General features: G+C 40.8%; 1 pseudogene; it reads right to left on the bottom strand.

The window, feature by feature from the left end:
- Positions 1-774: 774 nt before the first annotated feature.
- On the bottom strand, positions 775-885 carry LOC119002954 (uncharacterized; annotated as a pseudogene).
- Positions 886-17,538: the final 16,653 nt, after the last annotated feature.

Here is a 17,538-nt window from a genome sequence, read left to right as displayed (position 1 = left end):
CAGTAGGTCACAGGGTAGAAAGCTCTGGGTGCCTAGCAATGAGCAAAACTGGAAAAACAAGTACTGTAGGGTGAGACCTCACCCCCAGAGTGACCTTTCCTCCCCTAGCACATTGCTGGTCATGTGATTTAGACACCTTGACCTTTTACATCATTGGCCATGCAGTTTGAACCCTCCCCTGACCTTTCCTCTGCTGGCATGTGGTAGACCCTTTTACAAGAGAAAAGGGGAGCTGAAGAATAGCTTTATATGACCCCCATACTAACCCTTGCACAACCACCCCCTTAAACATTAAGCCTTCAGGACAATGAGGTTCTGGCCCTCATCAAATAATCTTAAGAATAAAGCCTTGGATCTGTTGAGCACAGAGACAGAGTTCCAGTCAGAATGGAGACAATTCTAAGCCTCAGTTGTATTTCAGCCTCAGGCTCAGAAAATCAGCAAAACTAGATGAAGTGACACCATGGCTGATAGCAGGACCAGCTGCAATAACTAATGACTCCCTACTCTCATATCAACCAATCAGTAGAGACTGTGACCCTGAAAAGGACACACCTGGAAAGCTGATAAATATTCTATTGAGATCATCCCCTGAGACCTCCTTTAAAATCCCTGCCTTTGGAAACCAGATAAAAACCCTTAAGACAAAGGACTCAGCAAGCTTGCTCTCTCTCTTCCACTCTCTTCCTCTCTCTTCCTCTCTCTTCCTCTCTCTTCCTCTCTCTTCCTCTCTCTTCCTCTCTCTTCCTCTCTCTTCCTCTCTCTCTCTCTCTCTCTGACATACACACCCCCACCACACACCTTTCTCCACCCCTTTTCTCCCCTCAGATGTACTATTCCTCTCTAGAAACGAACTATAGAAATGATCCCTTAAAGTATAGTCTTCTATTCCTCTCTAGAGCAGGCCTGTACCTTTCCTTCTCCCTTTCTTCCCCAGGGCACGTTTTATTTGCCTTTCTTTCTCCTAAGCTCCAAGAGCCCTTCTTTTGCCTCTATAACTTCTTTACTGAGCTTACACAGCTTGGTCACTTCTTCCATGGCTCACATCTTCTCCCTCTGTGACTTTCTAAATAAACGTTCAGTTGTGTTCGAGTTCTTTACTCTGAATTCTTTCTTAGCCAAACTCAATGTCTTGGTCTAACATCTGGTGCCAATCACCATTAACAAAATGAATGTATATATAAACAAACTGCATATATAAACTCTGATTAAAGTGGGAGTGGGTAGTATGTTCCAGAACTTCAGCTCCTTGCCTCAACTTGTTCTCCTCTTATAAAGAGCTAATTATAGATCAGCAGACATTGAGCCAAGCCATTTATCCTGCTCCCTTCCCTGCGATGCTGGAAGAGGCCTTCATTCAGATTCACCTTAAGTCTACAGTCTCATAGTTGAGGGATCAATGATGAAGACAATCCAAGTCTAAAATAAGTGCTTTTCTTACCCAGAAAAAAAATCTTGATTGGATGTCAGAGATACATACTCAAATTTTTCAAAACTAAGCCCTAGATTCTCCTGGTAGTTTTGGTTATTTGAGCTTTACCACCCATCCCTTCATGGTCAGTGTATCAGTTATCTATTGCAGTGTAACAAATCACCCCAGAACTTAGTGGTCCAAAGTACCAATCATTTATTTTATTCACCACTCCATGGGTCTGCAACTTGGATTAAACTCAGGGGGAGTTTCTTCTGGCCTTGGCTGGCTTAGCTGACCTCATGTGAGGTTTGTGTATGTCTGTGATCAGCTGGTCATCAGCTAAGGGTTCCTGGGATTGGCCTTCTTTATGTGGCTGGTGGTTGGCATGCTGTACCAGGGGTGAAATGGGCTCTCCAACAACATGTCTATCATCTGTTATGCTATGGTAGAGGTTCCAAAATTATCGAGAGGAAACTGCAAGGAAACCTAGGCTCAAAACTGGTACTGTCCTATATATAACTTGCTATTGGTCAAAAAAAAATCACATAGACATTAATGATTCAAAGTATAGATAAATAGACTTCACTGTTTGATAGTTAGGTAACTATCCTGTAACCACCAAAGTCCAGAAAGTATTTGTCTCTCCCTTTTGCTCTTTATCCAATCTCAGAGACTTTTCTGCTTTGCTTTTGCCTGCCTCCCTTATCTACAACCAATGACCAGTTTTGCAATCTACTACAGAGACACAGAGGCACTTGCCAGAAGTTGTGGGAAGGAGAATAGTTTATTTTAGAAGCCCCAGTTGCCTGGCGAGTGAATGATTCACCTAGTACCCATCAACTTATACCCACAAGGTCCAGAAGATTATGAAACTGGATCCCCAAGTGTCCCTCTCCCTTACAAAACACCCCATAATTAAACACAGCACAGCCCTCCGTTTCATCTGCTTCCTGCCACCTGCTCCCCCAAGAATAAGAACCCATTTTCTCATTGAAGGCCAAACTCCTGAATCCCCAGTCTTCTCTGATTTTCCTCCACTCATAACACCCAACCCCACATTCTGGCTTCTCTGGCAGTACACCTTGACCCCACCTTCTACATGTCAGCCTAACTCTCATAAACCATGGCCACAACATCCCCTAAGTTTGAGGCACAAGTCAAACCTAGTCTGGCTCCCAATATGTGCTCTAGCCACTACATTTAATTCTTGCATGGCAGATAGTGTTCACTGCAACGTCCATTCCACTTATTCAATAGAACTCTGAGGGGTTATATTGGGAAAAGCAGTGAGATGGAGTACGTGATCAATGGAGAAAGTGTGCTGTGATCGATTAGCAATGTCTGCCAAGGCATTAGAAGCAATGATATGGTTCCAGCACATAGTTTGCATTTATGTCTTATTTTCACCACACTGCTCCCTGGCACTGTCTGATTTTAAAGGGAGTCCCCTCCAGGTTGGATAAAACATGCCTTTACAGAATCTCTATCCAGGAATTCACATCGCATATTTGCATAAATATGCTCCCTGCTCCTTCTCATCTCCTTCTTGCCTCTGTCACTCACACTTGTGTTTCCATGGGTCTCTTAGTCAGCTCTCAAGGTGGATTAACAATTCACAGGACCATGTGGGATAATGGGCATGTTGCCAAATATACTTCACTGGTTTTCAGAAGGTGATACCATGCAATGCCCTGATGTTTGCTGACTACAAACAACATTTACAGGTTGTGGGGAAAGAATTTTGAAACAAGCAAGGAATGTCTCTGACCTCTTAAATTTTATCTTTAAAATTGATGTGACTTTTGCATATGACTTTGTGTTACATCTGTATTCATTTTAATATAAGCCTAAATTTTTATTACTTTCATCAGGAACAAATGATGCTCCAGGAAATTGGATCTCATTTATCCTGTGGTTTGCTATTCTGTCTGGAAGCTGGCGTCATCCCTTCTGCTCTAGACAACCTCAACCTGCAAATCATGGTAAAGTGAAAAGATTATAGGATAAATGAGCCATTCAGACCAGGGCTCAAATTCTAGCTTGCCTGCTCACTAGCTAGATGACCTTGGGCAAAATGCTTTACCCTCAGAGCCTTAGTTTCCTCATGTGCACCATGGAAGTGTTGTAAGAATTAAGAAAAATACATTTGAAAGTTCCCGAAACCTAAAAAGGACTTAATAAGTGCTGCTTCCTTTCCATTGCAGTCAAATCCTTTGGGTTATTTCAAGCAAGCTTTGGTCTCTGTCAGGAGATAATGCCTTGCTGGTGAATTAACATGACAGAGGAATCAGAAGTCTCTCACTGTTCCTGGCATTGGCCCCCTCCCCACCATCTCAGAATAACTGAACTTTATTGAACCGGTTGGGGTCTCTCTCTGTGTCTGGCAGTTAGGCGAAAAAAATTAAGACCTTAAAGCTGCAATTTAGATAAAACAAGATTCTGCCTGGAAAATTAACTTCAGCCTTCAACTTTAGGTGCTGTGTTTGTGGGTGACTGGCATGTTCAGTTGTTTGTTGTTTTTTTGTTTGTTTTCAGTTTCTAATTTTAACAATATTTTAAATAATAAGTGCAAATACTTTTCAACTGAAGATTGATTCTCCTCTTGTTTCTGACTTGCTACCCACCCCACTCCCCAGTTCTTCTCCATAAAGACAACAAAGGGCATTAGATGCCTATAAAGGTTGCCAGAAATATGCCATTTGTACAAGTAAACAAAACAGATATAAGCATGGTACTAGATGGATATAAGTGTAAGTGTAAGTATAGATAGAGATATAGACAAAAATTCAAATATAGATATTATAGACAAAAAAGAGGCCACACACTAACCCTGAGCTCAGGGGAAGCCTGCATGGTGGGCCTTACAAACTCAGAGACTGAAAGTAGCCTGTATGATGGTCTGAAGTTAAAACAACTAAAGCAGGTCATGGCAGTTAGTCATGTCCTGGGCCAGTATCTTCCTTGACAATGGTCAGTGTTTACCTTAACTAAGCCTGTTTATTGTCTTTTTGTATCTATGACAACATGCCTTTGGGGCGTCAGAGTAATTTTGGGGCACAATCTCCCACCAGAGCACAAGACCACGGATTCTGGAATTCTGATTGTTATCTTGTTACCCACATACCATCTGTATAAGCTGTATAAGCTCACTGTTAACTATCCTGTAACCACCAAAGTCCAGAAAGTATTTGTCTCTCCCTTTTGCTCTTTATCCAATCTCAGAGACTTTTCTGCTTTGCTTTTGCCTGCCTCCCTTATCTACAACCAATGAATTTCATGTAACTCTCCTTACACCTCCTCTGATCATAATGTATAAAGGAAACCGCAAACTACCATTCTCAGGAGCATTTTTCCAACCCACTGAGATTTTGCTTCCCAGCAACTGTTGTCAGTTGGGCTCAAATAAACTCACAAAAATCTCCTGCAGTCTGGATGTTTCTTAGATCAACAATATAAATATACACTCATTTTTATACTAATGGAAGCATTCTATATCCAGAGTTCTTCATAACATATCCTAAAGATTGTGTCATTTCAATATATGTAGATCTGTTCCATCTTTTTAATAGCTGCATTATTAAGTATTATTGTTCTATTATTTGGATGAATCAGTAATTTTTTCACCAGTTTTCTACTAATGAAAGTATTTAATATTTCTTATTACAAACAATGGTATAGCAATATACCTGCATATGGATCTTTGGGCAAAGATTTTTTACAGTTTATATTTGGAGTATAGGATGATTTGTTATTGCCCCAAAAGTCAATACATTCAACAAGAATTTAGTAGAGTAAAAACACCCTCATACTAGACAGTTTTATGCATTTTGGGCAGTGGTCCTGGTCCAGACAGCTCAGCATGTTGGTACATTCCAGAAGTTAGGTGGGTGCAGATGCTACCTAAAGAAACACCTCTCTCAGTGATGGATAAAAATAAAGAAACCTCTCCCATTCCTCTCTCTTTACCTCTCTAACTTGATTGCCACAGTCCCAACATGCCTATTGCTTTTTATGACAGGCAAAAAATTAATTTTTGAGGTCATGTACTATTAGAGAACTTTATGAGAAGTAAGAATGCTCACTGCTCCCAGCCTCTTAGAAATAAATGAGTCTACAACTGATTTGGGATAGCAGGGTCACACATATTACCCCTCAGATAAGCAGATACAAAGCACCTTTTTTTTCTAGTGCTCTGCTCTTCCTCATGAGCTCCCACCTACTAGGTAGCAGAAAAAAAAAAAAACACAAAAAAATAAATTTGAGTCCCTGCCCTGTCGAATGCAACAATTTAAATCATTCCTTCAGGTTACTTGTATACCTTGATTACTCGTGTTCCTCAAAGGCACTGTTTCAAGTACTTTAAGGATGCAAGAGGTGGACATATAGTCATTGTCTACAAAAAGGGTCAATCTCGGTCCAAAAAAACATGGATGCTCCACCTACCAATAACCTTGTTGGGTAGAACGACTCATAGCCTGAATAGAGCACCAGGGACCTGATGGGCACTTTACCCCTCCCCTGTTTTGTTCCTTGTGTTCACCCCTCTCTGTGTGAAAGAGAGGCTCCCAGACTGAGCACCCAGCTGCTCAAAGAGAACATGACACAGTATATGTGGTAATTGGTCATAATAGGCCTTTGAGGAGAACAGAGGAGTTGTCCCAGGTAGGTGGTGAAATTCCGCAGTCATCATTAAGAACACCAAGAGCCCAGATGAATGCATATCAAATGTGCTTCATGCGCATGATTCAGTCACCTCCCCGCCCAGCAAGCCAAATATCTGTAATGTAAAAGTTCTGAAATATAAAGGTTTGCTGATGGTTTTTCATTCCCAGAACTGGGAGGGGGTGATCATCACTTGTCTGGCAAGCTTTAGAGGCCTTCGGAGCACTAGATGCTTCTCAGCATTCTTTGCAATTGTCTTAGATGGCTGTGCACTTACTGCCTTCTAAAAATGAGCAACACAGGGCTCATCCCATGTGTGCAGGGCCAGGAGAATGGTGGAAAGGGACAGGGTGAGAAGAGCAAGCGAACATGAAAGGCAGCAGAGGCTACGGAGTCACAACTATCAGACTACAGCAGGTGGAATACCCTCGGAGGTGCAGGGATGTCCTGAGTGCGTGTGTACTATGGGAAAGGCTGGCATATCATTGCTCTCCATCTCCTAGAAACAGAAGTTCCCAAGGGCTCTTTCTCACACCAAGTTATTAACTCTTACGGCTCAACTTTTCATCATAGTTCCTTCTGGCCCATTTTAGGGTAACACATTCTCAAAATGTTCTGCCCTCTGCGAATAGCATCCCAGGCCATTTTGAGCGTCCAAAACTAGAGAGGAAATGCCATCTTTTGGTTAAGAGTCAGCCCACATACAATGCAGTACTCAGTGGATATTCCACTGAGATTTTTCATTAAATATTCATTTGAGATCCAAAAAGATGCATGCCAAGATTTTTCAGAACCTGGATCATGGACAGAAATCTGATTATGGTTGTTAAGGAATGGAGGCAGTGAGCTGACTTGAGGAAGATCTTTTAATCTCCCGAGGCAGAAGACTTCACACAGTCCCAAGGAAACTGGTTTCATCAGATGCTTCCCATTAGACTAGAACAAATTCATATTATAATATTTTAAAATTCCAGTTGTTTACCCTGTTTTCTGAAAAAGAAATGGCATACACAGGAAAATGACTAAAAGAAAAAAGACAGCAAATTATTAACTGGAGTTTTCTTTTGGTCATGATTCTCATTTCCCTCTTAATGTACTTTTTAAGTTTTTAAAAATTTCTTCAATAAGCAAGTATTTACTGTTATAAACTCTTAATAAAGATTGACTTTGTGTTTTAAATTCCTATTTGACCTTTCAACTTTAAATATATTTTTTCAGCAATGTTTATGTGCTGTATCTTTGGTCTACAACCTCCCTTTGTAAATAAACCTTTATTGGTACACAACCACACCCTCTCTTTACTTATTGTCTACAGCTGTTTTTGTACTGCAGGAGCAGAGTTGACTAGTTGGCAAGCCATTCAACCACATGGCCCACAAAGTCTAAAATATTTTTAGTCTTTTTTTTTTTCAGAACAAGTTTACTTGCTGACTCCTGTGCTATATGAAAGGATCTAAGTTAGGTAAGAGAAATCAACAGTTAACAAAAACAAACAAAAATATATCCCTAGGGTCATGGAATTTGTTCCTTTTTGACTGTAACTTCAGGAGTTTCCCTATTCCTAAAAGCAGCACTCTATAGTTTCAGGAAATGTAACACGATTTGTGGTAGTCACAGCTTTATTCTCTGTGGTTAGAGCAGATTCTAAGTGGTCCAGAGATGGATAGACCCTCAATTTTGTTTTCCCTGTTAACAACGGAGGCAACATTAATCTGTGTTCCTTCCATTCCAACACAGTGCCTGGCATATGGTTAAGCACTCAGTAAACTTTAGCTGCTATTATAAGCCTCACCCAGGAGCACTCAGATGTATTCACCATCCCCTACCCAGGAGTCAGACTTCACCCCAGGTTTAAGCCAGCAGAACTCTCAATTCTGAAGAATTTAACAAACCTCTCTTTATTTATCTGAAATAAATAAATAAATCTGAGGGCCACAAAGCTATTAAGTTTCAGATTCGTGGCACATGGAAGGCACATAATTCCTTCTCAAACTCAAACACCACCTGGTCTGGGAACTGGAGATGAATAATAAAGAAATGAGTTTTTCCGAACCCAGTTCCATAAACAAGCTACCAACAAAACACAACCATCACCTTTTGCCTTCTGCTGGACTCCATCTCCTTGGAAACATCATAATGGGCCTAACAAAGGCTCGGAAGATTCTTAGAAGATCTGCCATTCACCCCACAACAGGAGCAGGCTCGTGTATTCTATTATAGAAGCGCACGTTGAATTGGCCTCAGCACTAACCTGCTAGGCATGGAGAAACACATCGGAAACAGGTGGGAAGACAAGCAGGGTTCAGCACATCCTCTGCAAGGGAAACTCTGCAGGTAAATCCTCAGATTAGGAGCTTGGAGTCTGATCAGCATTTGATAGGATCCCCCCAAGTCTGTCTCCTTGATTCGATTACAGAAATGACAGGAACCTTCTATTTTCCCTATGACTCAAAATAATGATAAATAATCTGATAGAATTTGGGGATTTATTTTTTTTTTAGGCATGTCTCTAAGAGAAACTTCTGCTGAATTTAATCATGCCTGCTTCTGGGAAACAGGCAGGCTGCTGGCAATTCAGATTGTCTCACCCACACAAACATACACTTTGATGGTAGCCAACAAATCTCAGAACAAATCACTCAGAAATGGGAGCATGTTCTATGTTTCAGAGATAAACAAAACAACAACAACAACAATAAACTAATTTGGTTCAGAAAAAGAGAGTAGAAATAATTCAAATAAATGTTCAAATTGGACAAGGTAACAAAAGAAGACAAAAAGAAAACACCCAGTGACCAGGGTAGATAGGGTTAGTGACCTGCTCCACCGGTACAGAACTCACTGCTCTGAAGGCCATTTTTTTTTACCATCTTCTATATCTAGTGTGTCTAGTATGCTTGAGGCTTTTTTACATAAAGTAATCTCTATTATTCAGGGTCCAGCTACCCAAGATTTCTTTTTGCTTTACCTTTTTTATTTTAGGGCCATTTTGGGGTTGTAGAATAGGAAAAGGTGGTGAAACCCTATGAGCTTTTGGAGCTGGAATGGAATAAGGCTCAACTAAGACAAAAAGTGTCATTTTGGGGTTCACACAGTCTAAGTTTAAATCTGGCTCATGGGGATGAATGACCTTGCCTGAGTTACTTAACTTCCTTATTTACCACATGATGACAGTAATAAGTCCTCAAGGTGTTATTGTGAGGATTAAATGAGATAGCACTTACCATGTTGCTGGAAAAGAGTAAGTGCCCAAAGCTGTTAGCTGCCATTACTCTTATTATTAACCACCCCAATCCTTAAATTATTGCTTAAATCCTCTTGACAACATCACATGTAGGTGGTTGCCCAGCTTTGTTTGAAAACCTCCAAAGATAGGAAGCTCACTAACTACATATATGTATATCTCAGGCTCTTAGAATTCACTCAGCTGAAATTTCTCCCACAGCGACTTGTCCTCCTCAGTCTTAATTCTATCCCTTGGGAGTCTCAAGAGACAGGGATACTCCCTCTTGTACTTTGTACTAGAGAAGGTTTGGTTTTATTGCAAGTAATAAAAACCAACACTGGGAAGCTTTAGCATCAAAGGAGATCAACTGGAAATGAATAAGGAGGAGAAGGAAAGGGGAGGAGAAGAGAAATAAGGGAGAGGAGAATGAAGAGAAGCAGAAGGAGAAGAAGGAGAAGAAAAAAGAAAGAAGAGGAGGGGCGAAGTGGAGAGGAGGAAAGGAAAGGGGAAGAGAGGAAAATGGGGAGGAGGAGGAGGTGAAGGGGGTGGAGCGGTTAGGGAGAAGAAAAGGAAAAGGAGAAGAATCAGCCTCAGGGAATGCAGGAACCAGGGCAAATCCAGGACTGACCTCATCAGAAGTCACCAAACCTTAGGTTCCGGCACTACCGTTAACAAGCTGTACCCATGGCTAGAGTGTGATTGTTTCAGCCTGAGTCATGAGTCCAATCCTGAATCAATCAACTGTAGTTGGTGGTAGAGTCACCCCTGCTGACCTTGCTGCTAAGAGCCCACCTGTATATTAAGGCATAAAAAAAGCATCACATAGAAGGGCAAATTGTTGTGAACTGAGCGGCCTCCCGGTGGCTATACTCTGAGGAAGGTCAAGCCATGTCAGTGAAACATGGGATATCCTTAGATACTTTGAGACGTTACTATCTAAGATAAATATCCTTCAGTTCTTTCCACCACAGAAATTAAATTAATTATTAATTTCAAATAATTCTGATTGTTTATTTAGTTTTCTGACTGTTAATCTTCCTAAACGTTAAGCTTCCTGAACATAGAAGACCGTCTCTAGTTCATTCATTGACACATGCCACTACTTAACTAGGAACTTAGATCACAACTCAAATAATTGCTGAATTAGTTAATTGATTGATTAATGCATTAAATTATCAGTTTGGAGATCTTGTGGTTACCTGCTTTCAAATGTGGCTAAATCCCTTTAAGTAAGCTGGCACTAATGATAAAAGGAACTCCATTGTCAGAAGGTTTTTTGCACAAAATAAGAAACAAGGTAAAATAACTCAAAAGTTTTCAATCACCTGAGGATTTTATTTACCTGTCTGTTCTGGTTATTCCTGCATAACACATCCCAAAACAAAGTGGCTTAAGACAAGTCATTGAGTTGGCTCATAAATTGGGTAGGGCAAAACAGGATGGCTCATTTCTCTTCCACGTGCCATTAGCTGGAGTAGCTTGGATGGGAGCTGGAGAATCTGTTTCCAAGATGGCTGGCAAGTTGGTGCTGGCTGTCAGCTGGAAGCTCAGCCAAGGATGTGGATCAGGACCTCAGTTCTTCCCCACAGGTATCTCTCCATACCTGTGCTTGGTCAGGCTCAGTGTGTGATGGCTGAGTTCTAACACTGAGCAACCCAAGAAAGCAAGACAAAGACGTACATGGAATTTCCATGATGTAAGCTCAGAACTCACATGGCCTCACTTCTGCCATATACTATTGGTCAAGGCAGTCACAAACATCTACCCATTTCAAGAGGAAAGTGAATAAATCTCATCATGCTATGAGAGGTGTGAAGGTCGAATTGAAAGAAGAGCATGTAGGCTGGGAGATATTCCTGTGGCCAGCTTTGGAAAGTTCAGTCTTCCCCATCATCTCTTCTCTTTCGGCATGGGCAATGAAATTGAATTTCAGCATTGAAAGTTTGGACACTGTTGCCCGGTCCTCCCCTTAATCACCATTTTTTAGTCATTCATTCACAGAATGAAGTCCTGGAGGTACAAAGACAAATGAGAAAACTCTCTTCCAGGGGAGTTCACAGATGGGTGAAGAAGATAAATAAAGAAAATTCAATGTGACGAGTAATTCAGCCAAGGTACATACAGACAGGGTTAACAGAGAAAGAAATGATTGTTTTTGCCTGGAATGGAAGCTAGATTACTTTAACACTTCTCTTCAGAAGACATGCGTTCTCTCAGGCTGTTAGGTTACCATTTTCAGAGTTAATATGCATTTCCCCAGAAGAGCATGCAGACAGCAAGATCACCCAAGTTGCACCTCGTGGGAGCCACACCGACCACAATCAGAAGAACAGGACTTGTTGGCTAAACAAAGGCAGTAGTGACCGGGACTGACAGGTCCTCCTGAGAGTCTTGAAATTTTCATAGGAGAGAGAACTCCAGAAAACAAATAGTAATAATAATAATGACTTTTTAAAAATGGTCTTTTTTCAGAACATTTTTATTTTTTATATTTTTTAATGACTTTTTAATTGAATGTATTGGAATGACATTGGTTAATAAAATGATACAGGTTCTAGGTGCACGGTTCTATAACACGTCATCTGTACGCCATATTGTGTGTGCGCCATCCCAAGTCAAGTCTCCTTTCATCATCATTTATCTTCTTATACCCTCTTCTACCTCCCTCCACCCCTCTTTCCCTGTGGTAATCACCATACTGTTGTCTGTGTCTATTTATGAGGGTTGTTTGTTTTGTTTAATCCCTTCACTTTTTTCACTCACTCCACAATATCCCTCCTTTCTAATAGGTGTCAGTCTGTTTTCTACCTATGAGTCTGTTTCTATTTTGTTTGTTAGTTTATTTTTCTTTCACTAAGCAGCACAAAGAATTCCCATATACCCTAAGCCCAGTGCCCCATTACTAACATCTTAGATTAGTTTGGCAACTTATTTCAATTAATCAACCAATACTGATACATTATTATTAACTCAAGTCCATGGTTTATTCAAATTTTCTTAATTTTTGCCTAGTGTTGTTTTTCTATTCTGGGATTCCATCCCAGAGACCACATCACATTTATCTACTGTCTCCTTAGGCTCCTTTTGTCTATGACAGTTTTTAGACTTTCTATATCTTTGGAAACCTTAGAAGTTTTGAGGAGCATTGGTCATGTGTTTTGTAGGATTCGCTCTATTGGAATTTATCTGGTGCTTTCCTCATGATTAGACTGGAATTTGGGATATGGGAAAGAAGACCACCACAGAGAACTATTGTCATTTTCATCATGTCATATCAAGTCCAGGGTAGACAGTATCAAATGATTTATTCACTGCTCATTTTAACCTTGATTTGGATGAGGTAGTATTTGTAAAAATTCTCCACTATACAATTGCTCCCCCCATTTTTTGCTGTCCCCATTGGAAGGAAGTTAGTATGTGCAGCTCACACTTAGGGAGTTGGGCAGCCCTGCTGGTGTAGCTCAGTGGATTGAACACGAGTCTGAACCACAGGGGAATGGGGAGCTGTGCTCCTCCTCCTTGAGGAGACATGTCTACACAAATTGTTTAGAGTTCTTACGGTCAGGAGATTTGTCTCTTTTCTACCATTTATTCACTTGTTCAATCCTTTCTTTATATCACTACAAACTCAGATATTTACTTTATCCTTTGGGTTATAATCCAACACAAGTTTATTTTGTTGCTCAAAGTGTTCGGCTTTGCCGTTGGGAGATCTTTGTGTGGGCCCCTCTGTCCCTTTGCCATAACACCATTAGCGGGGTGTCATAATAACTTTTTTATCCATTTTTTCAAGCACCAAATTAGCAAAGACATCTTATTAAGTGGATTCTTAACTTGGCCATTCAAATAAGCCTATAATATCAGTGCTTCCATTTACAGATAAGGGAAATGAGACACAGAGGGGTTCAGTAAAATATACAAGGTCACAAGCTTACATGTGGTAGAGCTGGGATGTGACTCCATGCTGGTTCACTCCAGATTCTCCACTTGTAATAAACTGAGTGTTCAAAGGAATATCACCTCACGTTATCCCCCAGTTTGTTGGAATACAAACACAGGTTATATATATTGACATGTAAAAGACACAGAACCAACTAAAAGAACTTGCAACGACCATAAACAGTGGCAGCCCCTCTTCTGTGTCTTTGGGCTTCCATTCCTAACCCCACCAGCTCCTGAGTGCAGCCAAGAAGAAAACCACCCACATGGAAGTGTTACAGGCTTAACGTGCCGCCCCCTCACAGGAAGTTGTGGAAAGATGTGATAGACATGTAGGGGTAGATGCAAAAGCTGACATTTCTAAAATCTGAAGAGGTGATATTTTGGGGCTTGAGTGGGTCTTCTTGAAGCCCCTTAAATTAGCTCTTAGAAGCCTGCTCCATTTACTCAGGAGCAAGCCCTTCACACGACACACTCTCTTCTAAACCTTGGAGCTAAAACCTCTCCATGTTTCCCTTCAACCTTGCAAGATGCCAAAACATCTTTAAGGGAGTCTGCTGAGAACTGTTAATCATTTTTACATGGGGCTGGACAAAGCTCAGAGCAGAAGAAAAAACAGAGACCCGCAACCCCTTGTGAAAGCCCACAGTAAGCAGACATCTGGATCCAAGTACAGTGTGTGCCCAAGACACAGGGAGCTCGGGTAAGCTGGTTTCTGTCCTATCAAGCCCAGCCTGCTATTATAATGTAGGATGTTCATTCCTTTGCCCCTAGGTTCTGCACCAATCATCTTACCTTCCCCAAATCATACCCCATTCCTTTAAAGCTATGAGTTTCCTCTCTGCTGGTTGGAAGACAGTAGCACCTGCACGATAAAAGTTAATTTTAGCAATCTCTCCACTGCCTCCAAAAAAGGGGAGAAAATCTCAGTATGAGGGCAGCCTTTCTTTGTTACTTTCTGCTCCAGGAAATGACAATGCCATCCTTTAGATTTCTTAAGGAACTAGAGCGGAGCCAAAGTAGTCAGTGGCACTCAGCTGGAGTTTAAGACCTTGTTATAATGCCTAAAGAGCTTCAAAAAGTTTCAAGGACAATACCTAGTATAATACACTCATTGACATCTAAAGAGCCCAAGAAAACTAGGCCATGGATATAATGAGAGGAAAAAATACTGATGAATGGAAGGGGAGATGCACCAGAGTGTCCCTGTAAGCTTTTGCTTCCTGCTTTATGGATAAAATTGGATAGGAACAGTGGCTTTGAGAAGACATCAAAAGTCCCTCACCACTCTGGCAGGGTCTAACTTTGTTTCCTAAATTTAAAGACATTGAGTTTCTCTAATTTGTCTTCAATGAGCTATGTCATGTTTTTTGGAGTCCTGGCTTTGTGGCCAACTCACTGTATAGACACAGTGACCCTCTTTAAGAATATTCAGTTTACTGGTCCATAATACAGGGGCTCTGCACATGATTATGGAGAGATTTTTCACCTGAAAGATTTCCTCACCAGGCACTTGGACCAGATTGAGTTAAGATGCCCAGAGTCCTCTGAAACAAAGCAGAGGTAATTCTTATGCTCCAGAAGCTTAATTATGTAGCAGAGAATGTAAAATACATATGGACACATGAAGAAAAACTGTCTGGAACACTGTCAACTCACTAGGTTCTATCCCTTCCCGATAATATACTTTCCAGAAAATACCAGTTAATTCACTTAAAAGGCAAAACTGATTACTTTCATGCAAGGACACTTTTCTCTGGATTATGCCAAGGCCATTGGATGGGATTAAAAAGTATGTTGACCTTTTGCTATGCAAGTCTTTTCAACAATCTTCTTTTGGACCATCACCCATTAATTAGCATGATCCAAAGTGAATGACCCAAAAAAAGAGAAAGAACATAAATCAAAATGAGTTATTTTCCACTGGAGGCAACTATGTTGAAAGATCTCATTGGCTCATTTATTCATTTGTTTCTTCATCAAATATTTACTGAAGTGTACTATCTGGTCAAGCACTTAATTGGGTACTGAGAATACAACAGTGAGCAAGATACTCATAGCCTGGGAGAGGAGATGGAAAATTTTTAAAGGCAATTATGACAGTATTACAAGCTCTGGTTAGGGGTAAGCACAGATAATAGGCACCAGGGATGACATGGTAACTAAGACCATCAGGAAAAGTAGGAGTTGACTAGTTGAAATGAGAAGGTTTGAGATGAAATGGTTCAGGAAAGGGCACAGCAAGTGGAAAGGCAGAAATGGTGGGAGAGAGCATAACACATTCCTGGTGGAGGGTGCAGGAGAGGAAGGCAGGGTTGAAATATGAGGCTGCAGAAGTCAGTTTGTATATACTACAGGAGTAAACAGAAAACCACCAATAAATTTTAAGAAGAGAAAGGGAAGGATAGGATTTGTATTTTTAGGAAGAGCTTCGTGACTATGGTAGATTAGATAAATAAAATCTGGAGATGCCCTAGAGATTGCAATAATCGGTGAGAATGGCCACCACTTTCAGAAAGCACTCTCCACGTATTACCATCACTAACACCTAGAACAACAAAGTGAGAGAAGCATTGCAGCTTCTCCCATTTTACAGATGAAGGAATAGAAGATCTAAAACAGGGTTTCTCAATCTCAGCTTTATGGATATTTTGGACTAGATAATTCTTTGTTGTGGAGGCTGTCCTGTGCGTTGTAAGATATTTAGTAACATCCCTGGTCTTTACTCACAAGATGCCAGAAAAACCTTCCCACCTAATGTGACAATTAAAAAATATCTCGAGACATTGCCAAATGCCCCCTAGGAGGGCGCAATCACCCCTGATTGAAAACAGCCATGCTAGAAGATCAAACTCCAAATTCACATGAGTTAGGATTCTAGCCAGGCTTCTCTCTTCCTGGCCCACTCTCTTTCCACTCCATCAAGCACGCTCCCTCACTACCAGCCTCATCTGTCATGGCCTCAACACATCACATGCATCAGTTTGCTTCTGAATGACTGAAGTTTTCACTGGGAATCTTAAGAACAGATGTCACCTTCCCCCATCACTTTGGTTTTCTTGTACATTAAAGCAAGGACTTCTTTTTGTCTTGTGAGCTAAAAATCGTTAGCCTAGCACACTGGAAGTGACAAAGGTTTCTCTCATCACATGTGCATTTCTATACATTGCCTTTCAAACCAGTAGAACACTGGTGGTGACTTGCATGACGTCAGAGTCCATTTCTGCCCAATTTCAAGGTGTTTGCCCTTGTCTGGGGCACCACAATCCATTTGGAGATTTGGAGTTTTCTCTTAGAAGTATGCATTTAAAAAATACCCAAATTATCTTCTCATGGATCTGCATCAGAAACATTGCCTTGTGATTAAATTTTTAGATGTAAAAAAATAAAATTGGAATTTCACAGAGTGGTACATGCAGCAAGAACATGGTCGAGCCAATTTCCTCTGCTCCCTCTTTATGTGCAAGTGTGGCAGCTGGGGAGATTGTCTTCCCCATACTCAAATTACCCTGCCAGACAAAGGGAGTTTTTTAGAAGAATCATGAGCATGTAATTTTATTACCTTAGCATCAATTTTGATATAATTCATGTAATTTCTTCTGCAGGAGAAAAGTTATTTTCCTAAATGCCTGGTAAAATGAGAGCTGATGGATTTTTGACTTCCACTAACTCTCTCTCTGTAGAATTTTCAACTAAAAGAGGAAATATAGAGAGGTGCTCAGCTCAAATAACCTTACTCGGGAGCAGAGATGGTTTGAAAGGCCTTTCAAGCTTGTTGTTTCTAATGACTCTGTATCTCAGAAGAGGCCAAAGGCATCTCGAAACTTTCATCTCATCAAGATTAAACCAAGGTCAGACTTCTTCAGGGTTCTCGACCTCTGCACAATGACCATTTAGGGTTGACTAATCCTTTGTTGTAGAGGCTGTCCTTATGTTGTGAGATGTTTAGCAGTATCCCTTGTCTCTACCTAATTGATGCCAGTTGTATACCACCCCAGTTGCAGCAACTGAGAATGCCCCAATTTACTGGCACATGTGAGAATCAGTGAAGTTTACCTCTTTGTCCAGGACCTCTCTTGCTTATTCCTGGGACTCATGTATGTAATGAAGAAGAGAAAGCTGCATTCAGTGCTCAAAATTAATTCTTAGACAATCAAGAGTTGTTGTTGGATGACTCAAGAGAATTGAAAAGGTAGATCTAGCAAAATGTCTAAGACCTATAATTTCCTTCCAGTGCCTAAGGGTCCTCTGCACAGAAGGATGCTAGAGTTAGATGTTACTTTTCTTTCTGTTATTT

The sequence above is a fragment of the Sturnira hondurensis genome, unplaced genomic scaffold, assembly GCF_014824575.4.
Source record: "Sturnira hondurensis isolate 20B ecotype Veracruz unplaced genomic scaffold, ASM1482457v3 Scaffold0018337, whole genome shotgun sequence".
NCBI lineage: Eukaryota > Metazoa > Chordata > Mammalia > Chiroptera > Phyllostomidae > Sturnira > Sturnira hondurensis.
The sequence above is the reverse complement of the archived record's forward strand: the minus strand, read 5'-3'. Positions and strand labels throughout refer to the sequence as shown.